This window comes from Cricetulus griseus, chromosome 10 (genome assembly GCF_003668045.3).
Source record: "Cricetulus griseus strain 17A/GY chromosome 10, alternate assembly CriGri-PICRH-1.0, whole genome shotgun sequence".
NCBI classification, from domain to species: Eukaryota; Metazoa; Chordata; class Mammalia; order Rodentia; family Cricetidae; genus Cricetulus; species Cricetulus griseus.
The window spans coordinates 10703846-10718125 of NC_048603.1; the positions used below are offsets into that span (position 1 = coordinate 10703846).

Consider the following 14280-nt stretch of genomic DNA (forward strand, 5'->3'; position numbering starts at 1 on the left):
GAGTTGTAGACAATTGTGAACTGCCTGATACGGGTGTTGTGAACCTCGGTGCTTCTACAAGGGCAGCAAGGGCATTAGCAGCTGAACAGTCTCTCCAGCCCCTAGACGAATTTAAAGCAAGGATTACAAGCTGGCAGCACAAAGGAGAGTCTATTTTGTTCATGAGCTTCAAAATCTGCTTGAACTAACATGTCGCCAATATTCGAGGAACAAGAGGCTTTTCATCCGACCGTAATATCAACTTCCATTGAAACAGCTGGCAACAATAGGCAGGCATTTCTACAGGGCATTCACTCATGGGATCTAACCTGAGCTTCCTGTTTGATCAGGCAGGAGGCCAGTTCCAGCATCTCCATCTAGCCGCTGTCCCTCAAGCACGCAGGGGGAGTACGGAAAGACTGAGGATCTTTGGGTGGCAGAAAGACCAGTTCTCTTCATTGGTGACCTCTGCTGTCAGTGTCCACAGTTCAATTCTGGAGTCTAAGCAATCATATCACCAGTCAGTGTCCACCAGTCCCTCGGGGCTCCAAATTCCATGCTTCATACAGCCATTGGCGGTCATCCTTCATTATTTAGGTGCCAACCATTTTCGTTGTCTTTCTACTAGACTTGTTCTTACAAGAGAGGATTTGGGCATGTTCAGAGCTAGGGAAGGAAGGCAAATTCGAACATCACATCTCGGTCTCCAGGCAGGAGAGCCGCTTCTCAACTGAAGAGATAGGAGTGTGGAAATTCTTCCTGAGGCCCCTGGGGTGGGGGTGGGGGGCATCCTGCATTATCCCTCCACTCTCTTATGTAACAAGGAACACAACCCCCAGCTTTCTTGGCTTCATGACTTCCTTTACAAACCACAAGCTGAATCAGACGATGCATTAGTTGGACTTGGATCCATGGAACAGAAGATAGGGACCACTGGGCTGGCCCAGGGGGCACAGGTATTAGCTGCAAAGCCCAAAAGACATGGTAGAAGGAGAGAAGAGACTCCTATCAGTTGCCCTTAAACCACCACACACAGGCCATGGCAGGCAATGAAAAAGCAAAAGAAGACGAGAAGGTCCTCTTATACAGAAATATTGATGTTGACATAGTCCAGCAAGGTTCACTTTTTTTCCCTTGGAGAAAAAGAAGAAATCAGTTCACACAGCAGCCAGAGCCCCATCTCCTCTAAACTGCCAGCGAGAAGGTAAAAACATTAAGGCTCAAACAATCTAGCAGACACCTGCATTTTATTTCCCTTGGACATTCTGTGACCCGTTCTGAAAACAAGCCACAAGAAACTGTAATAAAAGTTTCTAACTTGGCTTGCCCCAGTTTTATGTATCTTAAAACAGACACATCATCTAGAAGCTTGTTTACCTCTTCACACAAGCCATCCAGCCACCAGAGCTACAGTGGCTACTCACTGGAGCTTGGTAAGATGCCAGAACCCATTGGTTCCTGTCTGCATAGAGTCATGGTGAAGGTACAAAGAAACTACTTTGCTTCTGCAAATGGAGTTAATCCATTCAGAATCAATTAAACCAAATTGATGCCAAATCTACTGCCATTCCGAGCCCACTACGCTATGATACCTTTATGCAAATTAAGTAAAAAAAAAAAACGGACACTTCTATTGGTGGACGCAATTGCTACCAAGGACCTCAGCTTGGGAAGCAGCGTTTAGGCTGATTTCTCTCACAGACAGCCTTGGTCTGGCACTTTTGCAATGTCAACATAAATACTCATGCATGGAAACTCAGATGGTGCAAAGAATTCTCAAAAGGCCCACTGCCGTGGAAAGAAGGGGGATAATAGAAAATTTCTAAATAGAAGCCAAGACTGAAAAGAGGAAACAAGGCCCGTGAACATACGGAAAGTCTAGGAAATGTCACAGGCTTCAGTATTGCTTAAGTTTGTGTCACATTGACACAAACGTAAAGAATACATGGGAAGTCTTTAGTTGTAGAATGGGTCCCTGAGGTGGAAGGCACTGCAGGAAAAGATGAAAATTCCACTTTTAATTCAGTGACCTGTGGTGACATATTGTCTATCATCTAATACAGCTTACCTGGAGATCAGAATGCAAACCTAGCCACAGACATAGAGGCCAGGCAGGGATAGTACACACACCTTTAATCCCAGCAGCCACACTAGTTAGCCATAGAGGCTGGCAAAGAAGGTGCCTGCCTTTAATCCCAGCACTAGAGAGGTATATAAGACAGGAGCTCAGGGTCTCATGTGGTATTCAGTCTCCAGACACGCTGAGAACAGGATCGCCCAGCCTTTGTAGAGGTAAGAACTCTCTAGTGGTTGGCTGCTTTGCTTTTCTGATACTCAGACAAGCTTTATTAGATCATAGACAATATGTCGCCACAGTGGTCCTCTTTGAAGTGGTTCTCAAGAAGCAATAATGATAATTCTAGAAAACAGCTAACAATCTTTAAGCACTCTGTGTCAGTTTTGCTAAGTAATGTTATTTCAGGAGAGGCCTACAAATACGTATTGGTATCACCCTCCGTTTTGCAAACTGCAAACTAAAGTTTGAAAAGTCAGAGTCTCTATGACTTACTAGGTTACTAACTGGAGGGCAACAGTCAAGTCCCTTGGTGACTCCAGAGTCCTTAACTGAAATGTACTCATTCAAGAATTCAGAGGTAGGCTTCCTTGATAGTAAAAATGAATGGAAACAGGGGGACGAGAAAAAAGGGACATTTTTTGTTTTTTGAGAGGTGATCACAGCCTGAAGAGGCAGATGTGACGTTTCAGAGGAAGAATTCTTCACAGTGAGAAGCAGACTTATGAGGAGAGGGAGGAGCTAGAAAAAGACAGTTTTAATAAGGGGTGCTCTTTTGCAAATGGATTTAATTAAATCAGAATGAATTAAACCAAGTTGTTCCATAATCCAATGTCACTCTGAACCCAACGCTCACCATACCATATTCAAATTAATCAAAAGTGGACACGTGTCTTGGCGGAGACAAGCTCTACTAGGGAACTCGGTCTCAAGATCAGAGTTCAGGTTGGATTTCTCCCCAAGACAGCCTTGGCCTGGTGCCTTTGTGGAGGCCTCACAACTACCAAAGTTCTACAGATAATCAGGGTTCCAGGGAGAGGTGAATACCATAGGCTGGAAAGGTGTTCTCATGAATCCAGATGGGAAACACAGGGGCTGCAGTACTGGCATCCATCCTAAAGTATGGCATAGCCAAAAAAAAAAAAAAAAAAAAAAAAAAAGGTGTGTGTGTGAATGACAACTTTGTAGAATCTAAGCTGTTCACCTCTGACCACTTTCAGTGAACACCAGGCTTATTTTTTTTTAACACTTTACTTGGATCTATGTTACCAACAGCTAAGCATATGTCTTCTTTTGATCATATATTACATATACTTTCACTTACATGAAGGGAAAAGTTGGCTCTCATTACCTTGTCACTTAAATCTACAGCTCAAAGGAACAAGGCTGAGAATTGTCAGACCTTCCAATTCAGTTCTCACAGTCCATGCATGCAAGAGAGATTTTTGTTCTCTCTTAAAGAGAACTGATATAAAGCAACTGAAAGATTTTTTTAATAACAAATTCCTAAAAGTATGAGCAAGGAGAATATTTTTTTTTTGTTATTTATGTGTATGGTGTTTTGCCTGGATGTATGTCTGTGTACTACATGTGTGCCTGCAGAGGCCAGAAGCAAACATCAGATCTCCAGGACCTGGAGTTACAGATGGTTGTGAGCTGCTGTGAGGATGCTAGAAATCACTGAGCTTCTCTGGAAGAGCAGCCAGTGCTCTTAATTGGTGAGCTATCTCTACAGCCCCAAGAATACTTTTAACGGAAGAAGAGAAATCAGAAGCATTTCAAGCTATTGCTAAGAAGAAAGCTTGGGAACAAAGCAGTTTCCCATTTAGAAACATGAGTTATTCTTCATATTTTTCTAAAAAGAGATACCAAAAGAACTCTATGTGAGGTCTAGACTTTGCAAGGACCAGGCTAATGACATGATGATTTAAATAGCCACACGTTCAATGTCACCTGCTATGGGTTACATTAGGAAGAAAAGTGGGTATCTCAACAGGAACTAGATGGTATGACATGAAATTAAGGGAGGTTATTGTTATTCTATTATCAGATTTTTTTCATAGTTAGTACCCAGTGCTGGGGTCACTCTGGGAGTGACAATGAGAAACCACAGGACATTAACTATGAACTAGGCTGCAGGCTCTGGTGAGAGGTCTCTAGGGGATTAGGGGAAGGTGCACTTCCAGAAGAAGAGGCCTTAGTGGGGTTAAATTAGCAGTTGCCATAGATATATGCCCCTTACCAACTCTTGGCTGACACTACTTTTCTCAACATGTAGAGTGAGCTTCTTATATCGTAAATTGGGTCACTCCTCTGGTTAAAAGTCCTGGTGGCTTCCTTCCTCTTGCAATTTGTAATAAAACCGGAGCTCCTTCCCAGATTTCAGCCATCCTCCAAAGCACTGCCTCTCTTTATCAGGGCATGGGAGGTGAGATCGGGTCTCCTGTATCCCAAGATGGTCTCAACAGTACTGTGATGATGGTGTGCTCGGGGTCCTCCTGCCTCTTCCTCCCAGATGCTGGGGTTACAGGTATGTAGCTGCACGCCTGGCTTCCCATGCCCCGCCTCTAACAATTCAAGACACGGCTCTTCCATTTCCCCATCACTAAACTCACTTTTTTTTGGGGGGGGGGGGTTGTTCTTGCTGTTTCCTGCACATTCAAAAGCCTGGCAGGTTTTCTCCCTTTCATTTCTATTTCTTGGTCTTCCTAGTCTGATCTCTCTCCCGCTCTCCCGACCGAGTTCACACCACTGCCCTGAAAACTTCAGTTTTGAGCTCTCGTGTGTCGCTTGAATGCGGGCTATTGTCAAACCCAAAGCATGCGCCGCCATCTAATTTACATCTAATTTACAAGTCGACCTCGTTCAGGGAGAGGTTCTGATCCTTCACTGGGCATGTTAACGGTATGTCAATGAACACTGCGATGTTTTAATTTAATCGGGGCAGGGTAAGATGATAAACTAAGAAGCGGTGGCTTTCAGTATTCTAATCCCAAATCTCGCGGCATCCGTGGCGATCTGCTCAGTTTTAGGGCTTCCATTTCCTCTTCGGGGAGTAAAGGGCATGAGGGATGGGAGAGGGAAAACCACGTCTCCAGCAGCAGATGGCAGCACGGCCTTGAAACAAAGGTAACTTCGCTTCTCCTTTCCCACTAGATGAGTAGCAGAGGGTTTACATTTGATATCAAATCGCTGCATTTTGTATGACAAACAAAGAACGGATGCAGTCAGGGAGGTCTTTCCTTCCTTTATAAATGGAAGCTTTTAGATCAGGGATCAAGGAAAAAGCCATCCTTGCCTTCTGCCTTGATCCACGTTGGGGAAGCATTTAGTCACCTGTCCTGCCATAACTGGACTGTGGAGGCAGCCAGAGTTCTTGTTTCTGGCTTTGTTCTGTTTTCCACAAGTGTGTGGGGTGGGGTGAGGTGGGGGTGAGGGGTCAGGGAATGGGACCCGATGGACAATTACCCTGTCTAACTCACAATTCTGACACTGGGAGATTGAGCAATCCACCTAGGATCATGCGGGAACTTTATATCCTGACACGACATTGTAAGAAACTGCTTGTTTTACAGCTGACCTGAACAAGGGGGAGCTCATGGACCCCAGAGTGATCACTGGGAAACAAGCATGGGACTGTCCCAGACCCCATGAACGTGGGTGTCAGTGAGGAAACCTCGGGAATCTACGTGGCCTCTGGTAGTGGATCAGTATTTATCCCTAGCATGGGAATGGGCTTTGGGAGCCCATTTCACATAGAGGGATAATCCCTAGACACACTGGGGAGGGTCTAGGTCCTGCTCTAAATGACGTGACAGACTCTGAAGACCCCCTATGGAAGGCCTCACCCTCCCTAGGGGGCGGAAATGGGATAGGATGGGGGTTGATGAGGACAGGGGAGGAGGGGAGGGAGAGGGAACTGGGATTGACATGTAAATGAAGCTTGTTTCTAATTAAAAAAAAAAAAAGAAATTGCTTGTTTTAAAAGTAAATGAGGGATTACAATCACACAGTGATAACTGGTGACTTCAACACCCCACTCGTACCAATAGACAGGTCATCCGGACAAAAACTAAACAGAGAAATGGTGGAGTTAAATGGTATCATGAATCCAATGGATCCAGCAGACATGTATAGAACATCACACACACACACACACACACACACACACACACACACACACACACACACACACACAGAGAGAGAGAGAGAGAGAGAGAGAGAGAGAGAGAGAGAGAGAGAGAGAATAGAATATACTTTCTCCCCGAAGCTCATTTCTCTGAAATTGACCACATACCTGGACACAAAGCAAGTCTCAATAGACACAAGAAAATAGAAACAAACAAAAAAGAAAGAAAAAAAAATAGAAACAACACCCTGCATCCTACCTGACCACCACGAATTAAAGCTAAACAGCAACAACAACAGAAGCTTACAAACTCATGGGAAGTGAACAAGGCACCACGGAATGAAAAATGTATCAGGACAGAAATAAACAAGGAAATTAGAAACTTTCAAATAAGAGTTGAATGAAAATGAAAACACAACATACCCAAGGCTATGGGACACGAGGAAGGCAGTTTGAAGAGGCAAGTTCATAGTTCTAAGTGTCTACATAAAAATACTGGAGAGGTATTAGCAACTTATTGGCATATCTGAAAGCTCAAAACAAAAAGAAACAACATCCAAAAATAGTATGTGGCAGAAATATTCAACTCAGGGCTGTAATCAATGAAACACACACACACACACACACACACACACACACACACACACACACAAGAGTCAGTGAAATGGAGAGTTGGTTCATTGAGAACAATCAATAAGACTGATAGACCCTTAACCAAATTAACTAAAAGATGGAGTGACTAGATCCAAATTAATAAAATTAGAGAGGGACATCACAGAAGACATCAAGGAAATCCAGGGAATCTTAAGGGCATACTTTAAAAATCTTTTAAAATACTTTTAAAATCTATGCCAAATTGGAAAACCTAAAAGAAATGGATACATTTCTTGGTATATAATTCTTCTGCAAAATAGAAACTGAAGGAGCATTTCCTAATTCTTTTTACAAGGACATCATTACCCTGATACTACCCAGAGACCCAAAAGAAAAAGAGAACTGTAGACCAATATCCCTCATGAACTTAGATGCAAAAATTCTCAGTCACCAATCTAAGCTTCTTTCTTTTGGGGAGCTTGTTCATATTTTATTATCATTTGTATGTTAAAGTCACAAAAACTAATATTTATACTGTAGACCTTCCACTGATTTCTAGATTGGTATTTCCAGCAACTTTATGCTATTTGGAGAGCTGGCTTACATATGAAACTTAACATAAATGTTTGAAAATAAACGACTGTATTTTCAATAAGTCTGCTCTACTCTTGTTCTCAATTTGGGACCAGACTTAAGACGTTGTGGTTAAAATAATCTTGACGAACACTCAACTTCCTCTTCTCTTTCTTCCTCTTTCTCTCTACTTTACTAGACCCCACAGGGCAGCCATCAGCTGTTCACTCTACTTTTAAAACATACACAAAGCATGTCCATCTGTCACATTTTCTGAGGTACTATATGACAGCTATAACTCCCAATCACTTTGGTTTAACAGTCTATTCTCCACATCCCAGCTAGAACCCAGCTTTCAGAGAGTGAGGCAGGTTTTGTCAGTTCTTAGCTGAGAGTCATTAATATCCATTCATCTCACTTAGAGGAAGGACTGTCTCATGTGATTCAGAGTAACAGCTTCTAATATGTTATGCAGCCAGGGCTCTATTCTCTATCTGAATTCCCCCCCATTAATTCTCTCTATGACCACCTTATTCTCGAGTCATACGTACCTAGTTGCAAACTCTAGCTTCCTGTTTTCACTGGATTCCATTTCCCTGGGATCTGCTAACTTCCCCGTCTCTCTAAACCTCTGCTTTGCCCTTGTCATCTTCTCAGCATGGCTGACTCTGAACCACTACTGAAGAAAACTGGGTCGTATCCCCGGTCCCACCATTTCTATCCCCTTTACCTGGCTTGAGATTCTTTACTTTGTAGCATCCATCACCGAACTTACTGAAGTGTTTGCTATGTTTATTCTTTCTTTCTCTACCATCTTCACTTATTTTTCTACCTTCTGCTGATGTTTTTGCTCTATGAAAAACCGCCTTGATTTCCTAAACAGCGGGTGAAATGGTGGATCGTAAAATTTTAAATAGAGCACTGAATTGAAAATTTGATCTGGGTAACGTGCATAGATCATATAAAACATATTAGATAAAATTTATTGAGGTTATAGCAAGAGAAAATTAGGGAACATGTGATACACTAGGTTTTAACAAGATAAGTGGGTTTAAACAGTTCCATGGAAATCAGGGGCGTGTCTTACTGACTTATAGTTTGAATAGAATTTTCTAGACAAGGCACTGAGAAGCCCTATTCTAGAATGACCACCTGTAAGCCCAAATAAGCACTGACTCCAGATCCTACACATTGCTGGAAATGACAACAATAATCTCCTTAACTAAATGAGTAGCGATTTTTTCATACATTTTTATTGATTAGTTTTGTCATTTGATAATCTCCTACATGAATTCTGATTGGTCTCTCCTTCCACCCTGCCTTAGTTCCCTCCTGGCAATACCACTGACGTCCCCACCAGCCCTATTTGCAGATTAATGATTTTGGTTTGGCATTGTGTCTCGTTTAGTTTAATCAGAGCCATTTCTGTGAAAATTTAACTGGGACTATGAGAAAATTTTAATCCTAGGAAAATAAACCCAGTAAGTAGAGAAATGATGAAAAAGTTAGTATTGTTCAATTGTAGTTTAGGGGCACAAAGGGCTTTCTTTCTTTTTCATTTTAAGAATATACTGGTTATACAGAGTAAGGGATTTCCTTGCACACTCCCATAGACACAGAATGTCCTTTGATAGCCTGCATCCTTTTAATCTGTGTTCACTCCTCCCCTCTCCCTGTTATTTCATTCCTTGTAAAAATATGATTATTTAACAAGGTTTTATTTTTTTAAGCTTAGCTTTATGCTTAGTTCCTTTATGCTTATGGTATTTTTATTTAGCCTTATGTTTATTTCTTTGTGAGCTTAGCTTTATGTTTAGTTTCTTTAAGAACTAGAGAAATGAGAAAGGGAGAAGAGGAGGGGTGTGGAGGACATGAGGAAACAGAAAGGTTGAGTCAGGGGAAGAATAGAAGGTAACAAGAATGGAGATACCATAATAGAGGGAGACATTTTAGGTTTACATAGAAATCAGGCACTAGGGAAATGTCTGGAGATCTACAAAGATGACACCAGCTAACAATCTAAGCAACAGAGGAGAGGCTACCTTAAATGCCCTCCCCTGATAATGAGATTGATGACTGACTTATATGCCATCCTATAGCCTTTATCCAGCAGCTGGTGGAAGTAGAAGCAGACACCCACAACTAATCACTGAACTGAACTGGTTCAGTAGAGAAGAACGAGTGATGAGCAAAGGGGTCCAGACCAGGCTGGGAAACCCACAGAAACAACTGACCTGAACATCTATCTGTAAACTCTTGCTCCCCAGACGGATAGCTGGGATACCAGCACGAGACTGATCCAGACCCCAGGAACATGGGTTTCTGTGAGGAAACCTCGGAAATCTACGGGACCTCCTGTAGTTGTTCAGTACTTATCCCTAGCATAGGTGTGGACTTTGGGAGCCCATTCCACATAGAGGAATACTCCCTCAGCCAAGACGCATGGGGGTGGGCCTAGGCCCTATCCCAAAGGATACCATAGACTCTGATGACACTCTATGGAAGGCCTCACCATCCAGGGGGAGCAGAAAGGGTGTGTGATAGGGAGGGTTTTAGTTCGGGGGGTGGTAGGGGAGGACGGGAGGGAGAGGGAACTGGGATTGTCATGTAAAACAATCTTGTTTCTAATTCAAATAAAAAAAATCTGCAGAAAAAAAAAAAAAAACTAGAGAAAACAGCCAGATCTACTGAACATCTTACAATAGTTACAAGATAGTTACATCAACACTATTTATTTATTTATTTATTTACTTATTGCTTTTCAAGACAGGGTTTGTCTGTATTAGTGTCCATTACTGTCTTGGAACTCACTTTGTAGACCAGGCTGGCCTCGAACTCCCAAGTGCAGGGATTAAAGGTGTGCACCACGACTGCCTGACTACCCCTCCCTTTTTCATATCCTCCACATCCGACCTCCTAGATCTCTCACGTTCTGCTCTGACTTGGAAGGCTGCTAGCTGGGACTTATTAGAACGGTCCTGTGGATGAATCACTTCACTTCTTCCTATGGGGCCCCCTGTTCCTTAGATTCCCCACGGTTTCCTCTCTTGTTTTATTATATTGGTGGAGGCGCCCAAGATAGTATACGCATGAGGGGATATTTTTAAAATGTACATATCTGAAACCAGTTAGATTCTTCTTGACATTTGATTCACAGCATTAGTAGAATGCTTGAGAAGAGGTAAATTACCATTCCAATTCAAAGACCTGCTCTATTATTCCCCAGCTTCCAGCATTGCTGTAAAAAAGTCTTAGCTATTACGATTATCCATCAACTAAAAATATATCTTTATAAAAACTGAAGATCTGGCCTTTTGCACCAATATCCTGATGCTTCGTGATAATATGCCTAGGTGAGTCTGCTTTAGTCATTCTTCTTTTTTTTTCTTAAAAGATTTTATTTATTTATTATGTATACAGTCATCTTCCTGCATGCCAGCAGAGGGCACCAGATCTCATTCAAGGTGGTTGGGAGCCACCATGTGGTTGCCGGGAATTGAACTCAGGACCTCTGGAAGAGTAGTCAGTGCTCTTAACTGCTGAGCCCTAGTCATTACTCTTGATGCTGGGTTATTAGAATCCGGAAACCCGTGTCCTTCCGTTCTGCTCTGCTTTTCTGGTATTATTTCTTGGATGTTTCAGCATTCTCTTCTCTGGGTTTTGTTTGGGAAGCATTTCTATGAATGATGGACTTTCCTGGCTGGTCCTCTCATCTCCTTATATTTCCCTATTGTTTTCAGTGCCACTATTCTTTTGTCCTGTCTTCAAAAGAGAAAATTCCATCAACATCCAACCAGTGTTTGTTGTGATTTTAATTTCTGCAACTACAGATTTAATTTCTTAGAGTTTTTTTTTCTTTCTGTTTGCTATCGGAACATGCCTGTCTGCCTTACTCTATTCTGGTTTCACGCCTACAATATAGTTTGTTTTTTTGAGATTGTTAAGAATGCTTTTTTTTTTTTTAAATACATTGTCTTGCCTTTTACTTATTTCTGTTTCTTCAAGGCTTTTTATTATGATTTTAGCTTTGTTAGTGTTCATATACCAGATGCCTCCTCCTGAGTGGTTTCCTGTTCAAGAGGAGACCACATGAATATTGTCATATGGACCACACTCACATGTAAGCACCAGTTTAAAGGAGTTTCTCAGAACACCAAAATTCAAGCTCTGTCCCGGGAGGTGGGAAGGTACAGAGAGGAGAAAGATTGATGAGAGGTATCAGAAGCCTTCAACTACTTTTGCAAAGCCTAATTTTTTAAGCTGGTTGATGGATGTTCATTTTTATTATTCTTTATATGCCTCTACATTATTTAACTAATCCATCACAACTAAATCAAATGAAAGAGTAGGCCAATAACAAAGACTTTTTAAAGCGAAGCTTGCTGCTTCTTGACTGAGCACAGTGAGTGCTCTGGTGAGTTGCTGTGTAGGAGATTTGTAAATATCAGAAAGATTCTTAAGATCCATCCTTATTTGTGGAAGTCCCCAAAAGAACTTTCTATTTTCAGTTCTCCATTGTGAAGTTAATCTTTCTCAGGTTTTTTAATGGGTCTTAGATTTCTTGGTTTTGCTGCTCAACTTCATTCTTTGGTTGGTAGGGGTCTACGTCTATGGTCTATCTTCCTGGCCTTTGTCTCCCGCATTGACAAATCTTTTTACTGTTACCCATGGAAAAGAGAGGGCTCTTATTGACTACATTTGATCTGTCTATTTTCCCTGGTAATCTTCCCAGTCCTCACTTCAAGATGCTTGAAGTACTGAAGAGAATCTAATTTATGCACTTTGTATATTTGATCCGTTAGCTTTGAAGGGCGAAGTGGTTGGGGGTGGTTTTTGTCTGTTTTATGTTTGCTCAATCAGACATCAAAAGTGCTTATCTTTAAAAGTGCACTTAAATTTCAGGAGAAAATTTTATCTTTAATTCATTTCATATTTATAGAGATTAAACATTTTAATATAATTAACTTGAAGTTCTTTTCTTCTCTCTCTTTCTCTCTTTCTCTCTTTCTCTCTTTCTTCCTTCCTTCCTTCCTTCCTTCCTTCCTTCCTTCCTTCCTTCCTTTCTTTCTTTCTTTCTTTCTTTCCTTCCTTCCAAGACAGGGTTTTTCCGTGGCTTTGGAGGCTGTCCTGGAACTAGCTCTTATAGACCAGGCTAGTCTTGAACTCACAGAGTTCCACCTGCCTCTGCCTCCCGAGTGCTGGGACTAAAGGCGTGCACCACCACCACCCGGCAAAGCTGTCTTTTCTTTTTGGAAAAAGACATACCCTTCCAAATAAAAAAAAGCTAATTAATGGTTGTCAGAACACAGCTCAAGAATGGGGTTGTGTGAGAATTCTGAGAGCTTGTGAGAAAACTCCAAGAAGAGGAGAGTCTTGTGATCTCAGTGACATAGGATTGTTCTTAGACTGTGCGTTTATACTCACCCCCGAGAGTGTAGCCGATAGGAGTGAGTTTACTTTGTTGTTATTCATATGTCTTTATGGAAAAACATGTTTTTGTCACCCGTGTGGCTTGTCACTGTGATTAAATGGGATCCTTCTTAACCCTCAGAGTATAAATTGTCTGATGCATTGAATAAAGTTGGCTATTGCTTGACACTTTAGTTCACCTGGTTCGAAGTCCTGCTCCTCCAGATTCATGCCACCAACTACAGTGGTAAACAAACGGTAAATATTTTAGTATAACTACATTGTCTTAGAAACACAGACACCAGGGAAATAGATTATTGCTCTGCTTTTGAGCAGAAACTGTAGACTGGCTGACAAACATAGCCATATCTTAAACATGACAGTAAGAGACTTCACACGGTCTGATGTTCCTAGAGTATTAAAATCATTGATGGGGAAGGTGCTGGAATAGAATTTCTTTGTAAAACACAGTCAGTGTTTTTGTGTCTCTTCCTTCTGCCCCCATCCCTATATGCGTTCTGTCTATATCATGGACTCTCATTAAAGGAAGTGCACCTTCTTCAAGGAGACTAACCAGAGGACCTGCCCCACCAGCTGGTCAAGGAACTAATAGGCTGGGCTTTAAGGTGCTCCTCCACATGGCGGCTGTGATGCAGTATTCTGGAATTCAGATGCATGGAAGGTAGCTACGAGGAAACAGTTTTAGGATAGTCCTGAGGGTTTTGTTTCCGTTTTGTTTTAACAGGGATATCATAACTAGAGTTTCAGGTGGTTTTAAGTCACACCATGGGTTCTGGGAAGCAAATCGTGTACTTTTAACCAATGAGCCATGTCTCCGGGCCCTGTTATTGTGTTTTGAATACTGGAACTACAACACCGCTGTGCACCACAGGTTTATTTTGCTGTGTATTAACTGTGGTATTTTCCTCTAAGTTTATTATTAACCATCTCTCATAGACTAAGCAAGGAATTTGCCTCTAACACTACCAAAGGGTGGGTTAAAGTGTTTTAAAATGGAGGCTGCTGAGATAGCTTAGAGGGTAAAGTTGCCTCTCTCTAAGCCTAATGACCCGAGTTCAACCTCCAAGTGAGAAAAGAACATTCTGATTCTATGAAGTTGTTCCATGACCAATACTCAGGCATTCATGCATTTACATGCTTGAGTGTGTGTGTGTGAGCGGGCACACGCGCAAACATACACACACACACACACACACACACACACACACACACACACACACACACACACACACTCTCATAGTAAATAAATGTAAGGGGGAAAAAGACAGCTTTAAAATGTCTGATTTTCTTTTGTGGTCTCCATTGCTGAATAACACCACCCAGCAGAATAACAGAAAGTTGGACAATAGTGAAGACAAGGTTGTCTTACTTAACGGGCTTACTCACAGAGAGAGCACTGCTAGAACTTCTGTTGGAAGAAATACTTCTCAGCTTTGCCATTCTTAACTTCTCCACAGAACAAGGGCATTCATTATAACTTCTTATTAACTAGGACTTACCC

At 41.8% G+C, this 14280-nt stretch overlaps 1 protein-coding gene across 2 annotated transcripts in view; it reads right to left on the reverse strand.

Annotated features, from left to right (window-relative positions):
• Positions 1-14280, reverse strand: part of Oxr1 (oxidation resistance 1) — a 146910-nt gene that overhangs the window by 130848 nt on the left and 1782 nt on the right. The window lies entirely within an intron of this gene.